This window comes from Hemibagrus wyckioides, linkage group LG21, assembly GCF_019097595.1.
Source record: "Hemibagrus wyckioides isolate EC202008001 linkage group LG21, SWU_Hwy_1.0, whole genome shotgun sequence".
Taxonomy (NCBI): Eukaryota; Metazoa; Chordata; class Actinopteri; order Siluriformes; family Bagridae; genus Hemibagrus; species Hemibagrus wyckioides.
This window is the reverse complement of record NC_080730.1, coordinates 15,584,165-15,598,905: the sequence shown is the minus strand read 5'-3', so window position 1 is coordinate 15,598,905 and position 14,741 is coordinate 15,584,165.

Genomic DNA, 14,741 nt, shown 5'->3' with positions numbered 1-14,741 from the left:
ATTATTATCGTTATTATTAGTAGTATTATTATTATTATTAGTAGTAGTAGTAGTAGTAGTAGTATTATTAGGACTTTCTTACGGCACATTGTTTTCTTTTGTTTTTTGTTTCTGTACTTATTAACCGCAGACACAAGCGATTCCTAAATCAATCCCCGAGTGTTTTTGTTCTATTGCAGTTCCGAACACTGAACATCTGCTCAGGTGTGTTAGAAGCCGAGGTGAAAGCAGAAGCGTGTATTTGGAACATCGACAACTGGTTTGGGAGACACACTGCTCTGAAAATGAATGCTAAATGAAGCCATTATTTTTTTTTTTTTTTTTGCATGCATTCTCTCCTGTATGATTTATTATTTATAACACAGCGCTGTTGAATACTTCATTATGATCGGTCAGAAATTGTCAATTATCCACAACAGCGTCTTAGACAGCTATTATATTACTGTCAGTGTGCTCACTGTAATACTTTATCGTTTCTATAGTAACAGATGTACTTGTATGGTGAGCGCTGAATGAGATGCGTGTAATCACTGGCAAGGTGAGGTTTTAATGTGAGGACGTGCAACAGTCAAAGGTAAAACTCTTATAGATGCAGGACTTTCTTTAGAATTTAATGAGCTGAATTTTCTTTCTGCATTAACTTCAAGAGACCAAACAGGAAAAAAATAAAACAGGGAAGGTTTTTCATAGTTGCTGTAATGTAAGAGATATGAGTGTATTGTGTTTTTAATAATAAATAAAAATCCAGTACTTGGCAAAATGCTGTGTATAAACAGAATATATATATATATGTATGTATACATGACCTGTTGTGTTTTCGACCTTGCTGTTTAAAATCATATTTTTTTGATGAGGCAACCTACTAAACTCTTCAGGGACTCTTTATTACTTTACTCTATTATTTAATAATCATCAGCGTCAGTTTCTTTCCGCAGCACTGCTGATGGATGGATATATTCGGTTTGCAGACTGCACTATATTGCTAAAGGTTTTGGGACACCCCTCCAAATCGGTGAATTCAGGAGTTGTTTTTCAGGGGTTGGGCTTGGCCCCTTAGTTCCAGTGAAAGGAACTCTTAATGTTTCAGCATACCAAGACAATGTGTTCTATCAGGTTGAGGTCAGGACTCAGGGCTCAGGTGCAGGCCAGTCAAGTTCCTCCACAATAAACTCACTCACCCATGTCTTTATGGACCTTGCTTTGTGCACTGGTGTACAGTCATGTTGGAACAGGAAGGAGTCACCCCTAAACTGTTCCCACAAAGTTGGGAACAATTAAATTGTCTAAAATGTCTTGGTATACTGAAGCATTAAGAGGTTCCTGTCACTGGAACTAAGGGGCCGAGCCCAACCCCTGAAAAGCAACACCTTGAATTCAATGATTTGGAGGGGTGTCCCAAAACTTTTGGCAATATAGTGTATAAATAATTATAAAATGATTGCAACGAGATACAAAGTAAACATACCTAATACAGTTGACATTGAACTTAAGCATAATTTATAGCAAATACTAATCCATTGAAAATCCATTAAGAATGTTTTATAAATATGGAGAACAAAAATAATACTGATACATGGATCGCTAAACTACATATCAAGGAATCCTGATTAAGAGCAAAACATCCCACTTCTTAAAATGCAGCACACTAAATGACAGTAGATGCTGATCAGCAATCAAGTCTCTATTTGCGGGGAAAAAAAATCTGTAAGACTTTCTATCTTGATAAATAATCATCATTAATCTCACATTAGACTGGGAGAGTGTGCTCTGTGGTTTAGAGAACTGCACTCAAGCACAAAATAATGTCTTTAATTAGAAGAAAATTGAGCTCACACTATGGGGTACCATTCAGAGAGTGCAAACACATACACCCACTGACACACACACACACACATATACACACACAATATTTAATACTAACAACTGGAAATGATCAATCCCATATAATATTTTGCTGCCATTATTTTATGTACTTCTGACCATTATTGTTTATGCGACATTGTTATAAATAAATTATTCCAAGTATATGAAATAATATAATATGAAAATATACATATTCAAAGCATTTGTCAATATGTGCTGTTGAATTCTAAATTGCCGCAGTTCTGATATTAGTGCCAGCTGTAATATTCATATGATATATAGTGAGAGCACATTCACACGTGCTTGTATACACCGATCAGCCATACATTATGACCACCTGCCCAATATTGTGTTGGTCCACCTTTTGCTGCCAAAACAGCCCTGACCCGTCAAGGCATGGACTCCACTAGATCCCTGAAGGTGTGCTGTGGTATCTGGGACCAAGATGTTAGCAGCAGATCCTCCATGGGCCCCACATCTCAATTTACAAGACTTAAAAGATACTTACGGGTCTTAAAGGATACTTTTGATAGATACTGACCACTGCAGACTGGGAACATCCCACAAGAGCTGCAGTTTTGGAGATGCTCTGATCCAGTCGTCTAGGGATTACAATTTGGCCCTTCGTCAAACTCGCTCAAATCCTTACGCTTGTCCATTTTTCCTGCTTCTAACACATCAACTTTGAGGACAAAATGTTCACTTGGTGCCTAATATATCAATGTTATTCACTTCACCTGTCACTGCTCATGATGCTATGCCGGATCGGTGTATAATCTAAGTTTAAAAATAAACAGATTAATTTTCTTACATAATCACTCATAATCACTTAATAGAAAGATAAACTATTAGACGAAATGCAACCTGCAAATAGCGGTACAGAGCGATAGAATTGCTTGTCATAGAAAAAATAAAGCAGCACAGTGCAGAAAGTCATGCACATATATACGTGAAGTTAAATGTTAATGAGAAAATTGTGACCCTAGTGAGTCTGACCATGGCATGAGTCTTTCAGAAACTGCTGATCTTCTGGGATTTTCACAAATAACATTCTATAGAGTTTACACAGAACGGTGCAAATGAGAAAGGTCAGAGAAGAATAATCAGACTGGTTTGATGTGACAGGAAGTCTAATGTAAAACAATTACCATTCTTTACAGCTGTGCTAAGAAGAAAAGCATCTCGGAATGCACAACAGGAACCCTGAGGTAGCAAAAGACTGCACTGGGTTCAACTCTTGTCAGCTAAGAAGAAGAGGAATCTGAAGCTATTTAGCCTGTTTTTGTTTAATGTCACATGAATAATTGTGTATAGCTTTATGAACGCCACTGAGTATACAGTCCATTTCACCACGTGAAAGGTTTTCCCACATCACCACATAATATCCACAAACCACAAATTAGATGTAACCTACTGCAGGTTTTAACTTCTCAGCATGATACTGAGTTAAAATGCTTGTGTGTGTGTGTGTGTGTTCCTTAGACAGAATGGTTATCATTCAAGAATGGTACATTGTACTTTTTTCGTTATGTTTAATGTTCTGCAACAGCCATGAAGCAGTTATCATTTACAGGCCAGCTCAAAAGCTATAATCAATCATCCTATCAGCAGCCTTTGGTGCAGTTAATAAGACACAAAATACAGCTTGTCATGTTACTGAAAAAGAGAAAGGTGTAAATCCCTCAGTCCTGAAGATTTCCCAATGATGTTAAACTTAGGTTTAAATCATAGTGCACTGGGATTGAAATGAATCGTATCTGCACTGAATCAAGCTGTATCAGATAAGTAGTGAATTAAATTGAAAAGTTTCGATTCATTATTTGTTTAACTGTATTGTTTCGAGGTGTGCATTGGATCGTGTGAAAGCCGAGGATTCACACCCTATTTAGCTATATATTAAGTTATATGTGGCTTGTTTATGTGGCTGTACAGTAGATACACCGATCAGGCATAACTTTATGACCACCTGCCTAATATTGGGTTTGTCCCCCTATTGCAAAACAGCCCTGACCTGTCGAGGCATGGACTCTACTAGATGCCTGAAGGTGTGCAGTGGTATCTGGCACCAAGATGTAAGCAGCATATCCTTTAAGTCCTGTAAGTTGTTAAAGGATACCTACAGGACTTCAAGGACTTACAGTACTTAAAGGATACTTTTGATAGATACTGACCACTGCAGACCGGGAACACCCCACAAGAGCTGCAGTTTTGGAGATGCTCTGATCCAGTGGTCTATCCATCACAATTTGGCCCTTGTCAAACTCGCTCAAATCCTTACGCTTGCCCATTTTTCCTGCTTCTAACACATCAACTTTGAGGACAAAATGTTCACTTGCTGCCTAATATATCCCACCCACTAACAGGTGCCATGATGAGGAGATCATCAGTCTTATTCACTTCACCTCTCAGTGCTCATAATGTTATGGCTGATCGGTGTAAATTTAGATAGAAGTACAAACAAATAAGTGCTAGCTAATAACACAGAACTGTGCTAGAAAGCATTACCCAGAATATCTTCTCTGGTTCCAACATACCAGCAAGAGTTCACATACAATGTAAGAAGCCATTGCTTTATTTTTTCTTTGGCACTCTGACAAACAGCAGCTCTGATAAAAGAATAAATGTCACAAAGAGAGAGTAGTGTCGAGCTGAAAGACACTTCTGGCTCCCCCATTTTTGAGCTGTTAGAGGTAATTGGCCCAGTGGGGGGTCATTTTGAGGGTCTCCCACAAGTGCAACTAGGAGTGCTGTTCCATGGTAGGAGGTCATTTATTCACAGGGTGTAACAGTGTAGGGCATACACTCTCAGTGCATATGCTCAGATTAACAACAGAGAATGGCCTTATTTTTCACATTAATGCCACCAGCTGATTAGAACACATTCTAGACAAAAATATATATACCATGGGTTATTTGCTATTGGGTTGCTACTGAGAATTTTTAAAAATCCATTTATTATTAAGAAAAGAAATAAATCCAAATGGCCCATTGGTGGTGGTACTAAAACTTTATTATTCCATAGCCATGGGCACTCAAAGTGGTGTCCAGGGACCCTAGTGGTACATGAAGAATAACTATGGAGTCTATCTATCTATCTATCTATCTATCTATCTATCTATCTATCTATCTATCTATCTATCTATCTATCTATCTATCTATCTATCTATCTATCTATCTATCTATCTATCTATCTATCTATCTATTTTACTGCAGTGAAATCACAAAGAAGCCAACTATCTACAAGCTTCAAGTCTATCAAACTTCTAAAGACATTACAACAACAAAACTCTATATAAATAATAGCACCTGTGCAGATACAGTGTCTCAAGATAATAGTGAGACTGAGAGAGACAGATAAGGACAGATGGCAAAGAGACAGGCTCTACAGACTTTGTTGCCTGATCTGAAAAGGGAAATTGCATCACATCACAGTGTCTCACTGCTCCTGAAGTCTACGATGATGCCAATTCCTCATGTCTCCATGGGTTCCTCTAAGAGACTTCACTGGATTTCATATAAGAGCATCCCTTAAGATGGGTTTTGGGATTCCCACAGTCAGGAATCAAACAAATGATGCAGTTTACAGCAGGGGCTTATTTCCTTAAATTTTGGTGGGAGATATAACATTAATAACAACATAGCCTCAAACAAACTGAAGTCTAGGAGGAATCAAACTTGATTTATGGTTTTCACTATAGCACGTCAGTTTGAGTGATTTATAAATATCTTTGTTCAACTGGGTTCAGTACAGCAGGTGAGTTTGCCAGGTTTCAGCTACATTTCCAGCCCAACTACATCTAAAAAACATAGTCTACCCAAATCTAGCCCATAATATTGGAAAATTAAGACATATTTCCGCATGTATTTCTGAATTACATACATTATCCACTCCATATCCCCTTTCCCTCTCCCAATTCTGCAATATCTCTGCATTGGCCCCATAAATTATTGACACACTGTCTGAGCTTACACTTATGCCTATGTTTGTGGAAATATAGTTTCTATATTAAATATATTTCTAAATATTTGCTATTAAACAATGTCTTGGCAGAACAAAGTATTTTTAAATTAGCTTAACTTGGCATTGAAAAAAACATGACCTTGACAAACCTATCATTAATTGTCCTGTCCGCTGAAAATGTTCACAGAGTAAGCACAGGACAAAGTGAGTGTGTGTTACAGTTTTAATTCTAATTCTAGTTAAATGGTGCAAAATAGAACACATACACTATATTGCCAAAAGTATTCGCTCACCCATCCAAATAATCAGAATCAGGTGTTCCAATCACTTCCATGGCCACAGGTGTATAAAATCAAGCACCTAGGCATGCAGACTGTTTTTACAAACATTTGTGAAAGAATGGGTCGCTCTCAGGAGCTCAGTGAATTCCAGCGTGGAACTGTGATAGGATGCCACCTGTGCAACAAATCCAGTCGTGAAATTTCCTCGTTCCTAAATATTCCATAGTCAACTGTCAGCTGTATTATAAGAACGTGGAAGTGTTTGGGAACGACAGCAACTCAGCCACGAAGTGGTAGGCCACGTAAACTGACGGAGCGGGGTCAGCGGATGCTGAGGCGCATAGTGCGAAGAGGTCGCCAACTTTCTGCAGAGTCAATCGCTACAGACCTCCAAACTTCATGTGGCCTTCAGATTAGCTCAAGAACAGTGCGCAGAGAGCTTCATGGAATGGGTTTCCATGGCCGAGCAGCTGCATCCAAGCCATACATCACCAAGTGCAATGCAAAGCGTCGGATGCAGTGGTGTAAAGCACGCCGCCACTGGACTCTAGAGCAGTGGAGACACGTTCTCTGGAGTGACGAATCGCGCTTCTCCATCTGGCAATCTGATGGACGAGTCTGGGTTTGGCGGTTGCCAGGAGAACGGTACTTGTCTGACTGCATTGTGCCAAGTGTAAAGTTTGGTGGAGGGGGGATTATGGTGTGGGGTTGTTCTTCAGGAGCTGGGCTTGGCCCCTTAGTTCCAGTGAAAGGAACTCTGAATGCTTCAGCATACCAAGACATTTTGGACAATTCCATGCTCCCAACTTTGTGGGAACAGTTTGGAGTTGGCCCCTTCCTCTTCCAACATGACTGTGCACCAGTGCACAAAGCAAGGTCCATAAAGACATGGATGACAGAGTCTGGTGTGGATGAACTTGACTGGCCTGCACAGAGTCCTGACCTCAACCCAACAGAACACCTTTGGGGTGAATTAGAGCGGAGACTGAGAGCCAGGCCTTCTCGTCCAACATCAGTGTGTGACCTCACAAATGCGCTTCTGGAAGAATGGTCCAAAATTCTCATAAACACACTCCTAAACCTTGTGGACAGCCTTCCCAGAAGAATTGAAGGTGTTATAGCTGCAAAGGGTGGACCGACGTCATATTGAACCCTATGGATTAGGAATGGGATGTCACTTAATTTCATATGCGAGTCAAGGCAGGTGAGCGAATACTTTTGGCAATATAGTGTATAATGTATGAGGTTGATATAAATTATATAAACAGGCGATATAAATGTCCCTAACAATAATTAATGTCTAACAAAACCTATACACAGACACACACACACATTGTCTCATGCTCCAGAGTCCATTTAATGGCAATATTGAAATTTCAAACCAGCAACCAAAACAACTCATTTTATCACAATTAACACAGACCCATTAATTTTCCATGTTTAAAGGTTTACAAGACCATAAAGGCCATGTCATAGAAAACTGATGGCATGTGTTACACCCCCACAGGTAGGGTCTAGGCTGATGGCAGAATGGACTGAACATTGGGGAACCAGACATACACAGAGACAGAATATAAATGCTAGGATTTTTGTTTTTTTGTTTTTGGGAGGGGGTGGGGGGAGAGGGGGTGTCAGATGGAATGCAAATGAGGGAGAACGAATTGACAGAGGGCCTCAGGACCCAATCTAGCACTGTGGTAAAGCAAAGAGCAAAGAAAAAAACCAACAAATATGTAACTCCTTCTATAATACTAGACACTATAAAGTCTCACTATTTCATCATCATTCTCAACTGTTGGAAACATCTGCAACAGACTGGTGTTCCCAGGAAATGCACCAGATCTGCTCCAACCCTGATTACTTAAAGTGAGACCGGATCTACTCCGACTCTGATTACTTAAAGTGAGACCAGATCTGCTCCGACTCTGATTACTTAAAGTGAGACCAGATCTGCTCTGACCCTGATTACTTAAAGTGAGACCAGATCTGCTCTGACCCTGATTACTTAAAGTGAGACTTGATCTGCTCCGACTCTGATTACTTAAAGTGAAACCGGATCTGCTCCGACCCTGATTACTTAAAGTGAGACCTTATCTACTCCGACTCTGATTACTTAAAGTGAGACCAGATCTGCTCCGACCCTGATTACTTAAAGTGAGACCAGATCTGCTCCGACTCTGATTACTTAAAGTGAGACCGGATCTGCTCCGACCCTGATTACTTAAAGTGAGACCGGATCTGCTCCGACCCTGATTACTTAAAGTGAGACCGGATCTGATCTGGCCCTGATTACTTAAAGTGAGACCGGATCTGCTCCGTTACTTAAAGTGAGACCGGAACTGCTGCGACCCTGGTTACTTAAAGTGAGACCAGATCTGCTGTGACCCTGGTTACTTAAAGTGAGACCAGATCTGCTCCGACCCTGATTACTTAAACTGAGACCACATCTGCTCCGACTCTGATTACTTAAAATGAGACCGGATCTGCTCCGACCCTGATTAATTAAAGTGAAAGTGTGTGTGTGTGTATGAGAGAGAGAGAGAGAGAGAGAGAGAGAGAGAGAGAGAGAGAGAGAGAGAGAGAGAAAATGGAAAATATTTTTGTTCCATAGTCCCAGTAGTAAGAATAATAAGTAAGAAGAAATGAAGTGAAAAATTGAGCTCTAAAAACAATGTAGTGTTTTGTTAAAACAAATTTTAAAAAATAATGAATGAATGAATTAATTCTATTCATTACAAATTCTTCAAATCCTTTTCGGCTAATTACATTTTGGCTGTTTTCCAGAGTTTAGCCACAGCGACATCAACATTTCCCAGACTGCCTCACAAATGTTATTTTAACTGACCATCCAAAAAACAAAAAAAGTAAAGTGCATTGCCTTATCTGGAAACTAATTCATACTAAATAAACATACAGTCTGACTATGATTACACACACACACACAGAGCTTTTCAACCCCATACAGAGCTGCATTTTAGCATTAAAGGAATTCTCTTTTCACACTGATTTGAGTGGAGGTTGAGTTTGTTTTTATGAAGAGAACTTTTACCGTGCACTGATGACAAATCATCACTGTGAGACTCTGATGTTTGTCATAGTGCAAAAATAAAAGATAAAGGGAGAAAATCGGGCCTGTAGAGCTGAATTATTTAGCAGGGTGGCACTAAAGACGTGGCTTTTTCCCATGTTAATGAAACATCACAGTAGTAGAATAATTTAGCACTTGTGTATTTCTAGCCTGGAAAGAAACTGTTTAGAATTTTCTGCTTCAGCTCTTAGGGCTTATTTCTGCAAAAAAAAATTGGGTTTACATTGCTTTAAATCCACCCTGGTTGTTGCTTGATATTCAAATTTCCACCAAATCTGCTTTCCGGCACAAAGCAGAGTTCCTCTCAAATAAATGTTATAAGCAACAAATTAAATGTAATGCTGTTTGATTGGAATGTTATATTGATGGTAATTTTACCACTTATACCTTGCATCTAGAAGTAAATTGCCTATAGCTGGCTTTAAAAATAAAATAAAAAATGTGGTCTTTCATTAAATAAAAGGAAAACAGCAGGGCTTCTAAGCACAGCACTTTTCACACAGCAGTGAGTGACAGTGAAGCATCATTAACGAAAAAGACCGAAAGAAAAAAAATCATGAGCTTGGATATTCAAAAATGCATTTACCACAGAGATATAATAAATTTCCCGCCCAAAACAGCAGGATGTAGTCAAACTGACACCATGGACATTGCATCTTGCAACAATTTGAACAACTCAAGTCACATGAAAGGACACCAAGGTTTGACACCAGGGCAGATGTTAATATAAAATTCTCATTGGATCATGTTAAATTTATTCTTAGGGTGAGGATAGGGTCCGACGACGTAACATTTCATACAACGATCAGGCATAACATTATGAGCAGTGACAGGTGAAGTGAATAACACTGGCACCTGTTAGTGGGTGGGATATATTAGGCAGCAAAGTCATCAGAGTTCATGTGTTAGAAGCAGGAAAAATGGGCAAGCGTAAGGATTTGAGCGAGTTTGACGAAGAGGCCAAATTGTGTGTGCGAGACCACTGGATCAGAGCATCTCCAAAACTGCAGCTCTTGTGGGGTGTTCCCGGTCTGCAGTGATCAGTATCTATCAAAAGTGCTCCAAGGAAGGAACAGTGGTGAACCGGTGACAGGGTCATGGGCGGTCAAGGCTCATTGATGCACATGGTGAGAGAAGGCTGGCCCATGTGACCAACAGACGAGCTACTGTTGCTCAAATTGCTGAAGAAGTTAATGCTGGTTCTGATAGAAAGGTGTCAGAATACACAGTGCATGATGGGTCAGCAAAAGGAGGACCAACACAATATTATATATCTCATATAATATGAGAAGGAGTATATATAAAGTATATCGAGTGCTTGATGCTTGACTTTTCTGGAACATTATTATATGTATTATAAATGCTTAGAGCTATACCTGTATGGATCTGGATTCATTTTGAAATCAGTGTCATTACGGCAGATAAGCAAGATTGTTCCTAAGGGACTGTTCATTATAGCTTTGGGCCATATTCAGGGCTCAGAGTTATGTGCTTGTTTTAAGGCATACAAATTACTGAATATTCCAACAGCGGCTTTTCAAATTAGGCAACATTACTAAAACTATTAGTATACCAATATTCTATCCATAGTTGATATGGCAGTATAAATGGTGTAATATCATCTCTCTTTTTTTCTTCTTCTTCATTTTACTGTATGATCATGAATTGTCTGAGCAGCACAGAGAGGCAATTGGATTCCAGCGTCAGTAAAATACTGACAAAGTGACTTCTGACATTCGGAAGCATACTGTAACTGATGACATCAATATTTTTCGCATTTTGCAAATATTACAGCCTGGTGATGGCCATCTAACATGAACCAAATTACATTGCATGTACGTTTCAGACAGGGCTGCCACAAGCTTGCAACAATTCTCGCTATAACCTGGTTTTCCACTGGAAGATGTGATTGAGAAACATATATCGAAAAAAGACCACTATTGCCATCTTCAGTGCAGAAAGTGATATTGCATACAATACATTTAAAAAAAATTATAGTTATTACCCAAATTTTTATTGGTCGAATACACATTGACTCTTCATGACATAAAAATAAATAAATAAAAATTAAATAAGAATAGAATTTACAATAAAAAATAGAATCTTTCTACCTATGCAGGAAGAAAAGGAAGAAAATATATAAATATCATATATAAATACAGACCGGTGGCTGAAACAGACTGTGTCTTATATATATATATATATGTGCAATATTTGATAATTTCCCTGGTCACTTGGAATCCTATAAATATTATATACATTAAAATAATCTTCTTTTGGGGGTACAGAGGAATTTATTTTACAAGTGCAAAAAGTGTTTACACTTATTATATAAACATTATATAAACAATTATTCTGTGATGGATTAGTTTGGATACATCTCTTTTGTTTTTTTGTTGGCACTTTGTTGAAGCAAAAATGTTATTGGGCATTTCCTTTGGCCTTAGCTCATTGGCTATAAAGATTTTATTCAGGAAAGTCCTTTTCATGCCAATGTCCATTGTTAAAAGCGCTATACAAATAAAATGTAATTGAATTGAATTTTACATCCTTATAATCCATAGCTTAGTGCTTATTTTTTATGACATGATCCAGCTACTGGGACAAGCCTTCATGAATACATGTGTTGTAGGGAATTAGTCTGAGCATCTTCTATTCCCTTAACCTCATTACTCAAAGTAATGAAGCTGCTTAAATCATCTCATTAGTAATTACTCATTCTCTAATCCAGTGTTTCTTAACCAGGGGTCTATGGACCCCTTGTGGATCATCCCATAATTGCAGAGGGCTCCTTGGGATAGTTTCTAAAATATATATATACACCAATCAGGCATAACATTATGAGCAGTGAGAGGTGAGGTGAATAACACTGATGATCTCCTCATCATGGCACCTGTTAGTGGGTGGGATATATTAGGCAGCAAGTGAACATTTTCTCCTCAAAGTTGATGTGTTAGAAGCAGGAATAATGGACAAGAGTAAGGATTTGAGCTTTAAGTTTGACGAAGGGCCAAATTGTGATGGCGAGACCACTGGTTCAGAGCATCTCCAAAACAGCAGCTCTTGTGGGGTGTTCCCGGTCTGCAGTGGTCAGTATCTATCAAAAGTGATCCAAGGAAGGAACAGTGGTGAACAGGGTCATGGGCTCATTAATACATGTGGGGAGAGAAGTCTGGCCTGTGTGATCCGATCCAACAGACGAGCTACTGTTGCTCAAATTGCTGAAGTTAATGCTGGTTCTGATAGAAAGGTGTCAGAATACACAGTGCATGATGGGTAAGGGCTGTTTTGGTAGCAAAAGGGGGGACCAACACTATATTAGGCAGGTGATCATAATGTTATGCCTGATCGGTATATCATTAAAGTATCATATAAAGTATCAGTAAGCACTATTTTTCCCTGTTGGTCCAGTGGCTACGATCCTGTCAGTAAGGGCATGGGCATAAAACCTGTGGTAAATCAAATATGTGGATCATCCACTGTGGTGACCCCTTATGGGAGCAGCCAAAGGAAAAACAGCATTTATAAATTAGAATTATGTATTAATATATACATTTTACATGTCAGAATATGCCTGGGGTGTATGGCTGAGAAAGAGCTGCTCTAATCTATAATTCAAACTCCTGTTAGTAGTGTTTAGAAGTTAGTGTAGTCAGTGTGATAACATTGAGGAAGAGGCAGTAATAAAAAAAGTAAATGCAGTTTGTCATGTTACTGAGACACTGGAAAGCCTTGCTCTTTTAGGCTTTCTTATGGTGGAATACTGCATGTTACAAAGCACTGGCACTGGAGACTCCTTCCTTCATTGTTACATATACATCTAATTATAGAAGGTTTTACCATAAAAATAAATATTGTTTCTAAGTAAAAAATAATATTTGCTAATAACAACATCTCAGCTCATCTCTGCTTATGCACGAGGAAAGGTTTTAGTAGAAACTTTTCTACAGGTTTTTGGTACCTTTATTCGACTGCTAGTATGATTTATGGACCTCTGAGGGTGTTGAAGAGCCACACATTCCTCTGAAGGACAGCTCACATTGTGTGACTGGATGCAGGAAAATTCCCATCATCACTTGCAATATATCGTTAGCAGTTAAATAAAGCGTCTGTTAACGCGCTTTAATGCGCAACTGTGAAGTTGATAACAGTATAAACCACAACATTTCCCAATAAAATCTGTATAAATATAAACAACACTGTAACATTATATCATACAAAGCCATCATTTCCACTTCAGTCTGGTAAAACTGTCCAGAATGATGCTGACTATTTTGAATTTGAGACGTGTAGCCTGTTAAAGAAGGCTCTGCACACACAGCTAATGACATAGGCTAATGCACCGAGAACTGGCAGAGATGACCTTTTACAGGACTCATTTAGCACCTTCTTCATGGACATGTTATCATTAACAAAGGTAACTTGAGGAGAAACATGAGAGGAAGAACAGTGAGAGAGTGGAAGTGTAGAGCGTAGTATGAAGATCCACACTGAGATTTAAATCACACTTCAAATCCAAATGTCAGAACCTGGACATGGCATTAAATCAGACGTAAGGCTGTGAGTTCAGAAGAGCTCAGAATATGGGACTCGGTAGATTCTGGGTTTAATTCTAGAAGACCTGCCATGAGGTGGGGAATCCACCCTGAATGGGAAACCAGTTGATCACTAGTTAACCAGGGACTAACTGAACACCATGCTCACACAGACTCATAAACTCCTTCACAGTGGACAGTGGACATCAGGCAATTTACAGTGGACAGCAAACTGGCATAATTTTTTCAGGGAACACAGAGAAAACCCATGCAGACTTGCGGAGAACACTGATTGGTTTACCGACATTCAGTAATCTTTTAAAGAAGCCAATAAAATTGTTTAAAACTAAATCTGATCCTGACTGATCAGAATCAGAAACCAGACTGATACAGATCATGAGTATTAGATCAGTGCCATCTTTAATTCAGAGGCTTTCTGGATATTTGTGGCAGATGTAGAAATCTTTAAAAGGCAAACACACACACACACACACACACACACAATTTAAATGGCTGCAAAAGAACTGTTAGTGTTTTCCCATTACTGCTTTTTATGGCCTGAAGGTTGGAATGTAGGTTGTGATTTCCATCTGCGTACTAACTATGCAAAAGTTAATATTATATAATACAAAATAATAATACAATCATATTATCATATAACAAAATGAACATATTGATGCCTGTACTGCCTATTATAATAATAAATATCAGTGAAATATTCATAGGTAATGCTTTTTCTCTTCTAATTTTTAAGCTTATCATGATATGTTTCTCTTTCTTTCGAATAGTATAATACAATAGTAGCAGTTGTGAGCTCTGAAGCTAATCTTGTCCAAAACACTGCCACAAATGTAATGTTTTGTCCAATATCCTATGATTATTATATAGTGTCTTGTTTGGTGAATCAAGCCTTCTGTGAACATTTGATGGCACAAAAACACAGAAGCACAGAACCATGATGTGACAAAAGCAGCACTTCTGATAGGTAGCTTGCAAAATATGGTATGAAACAA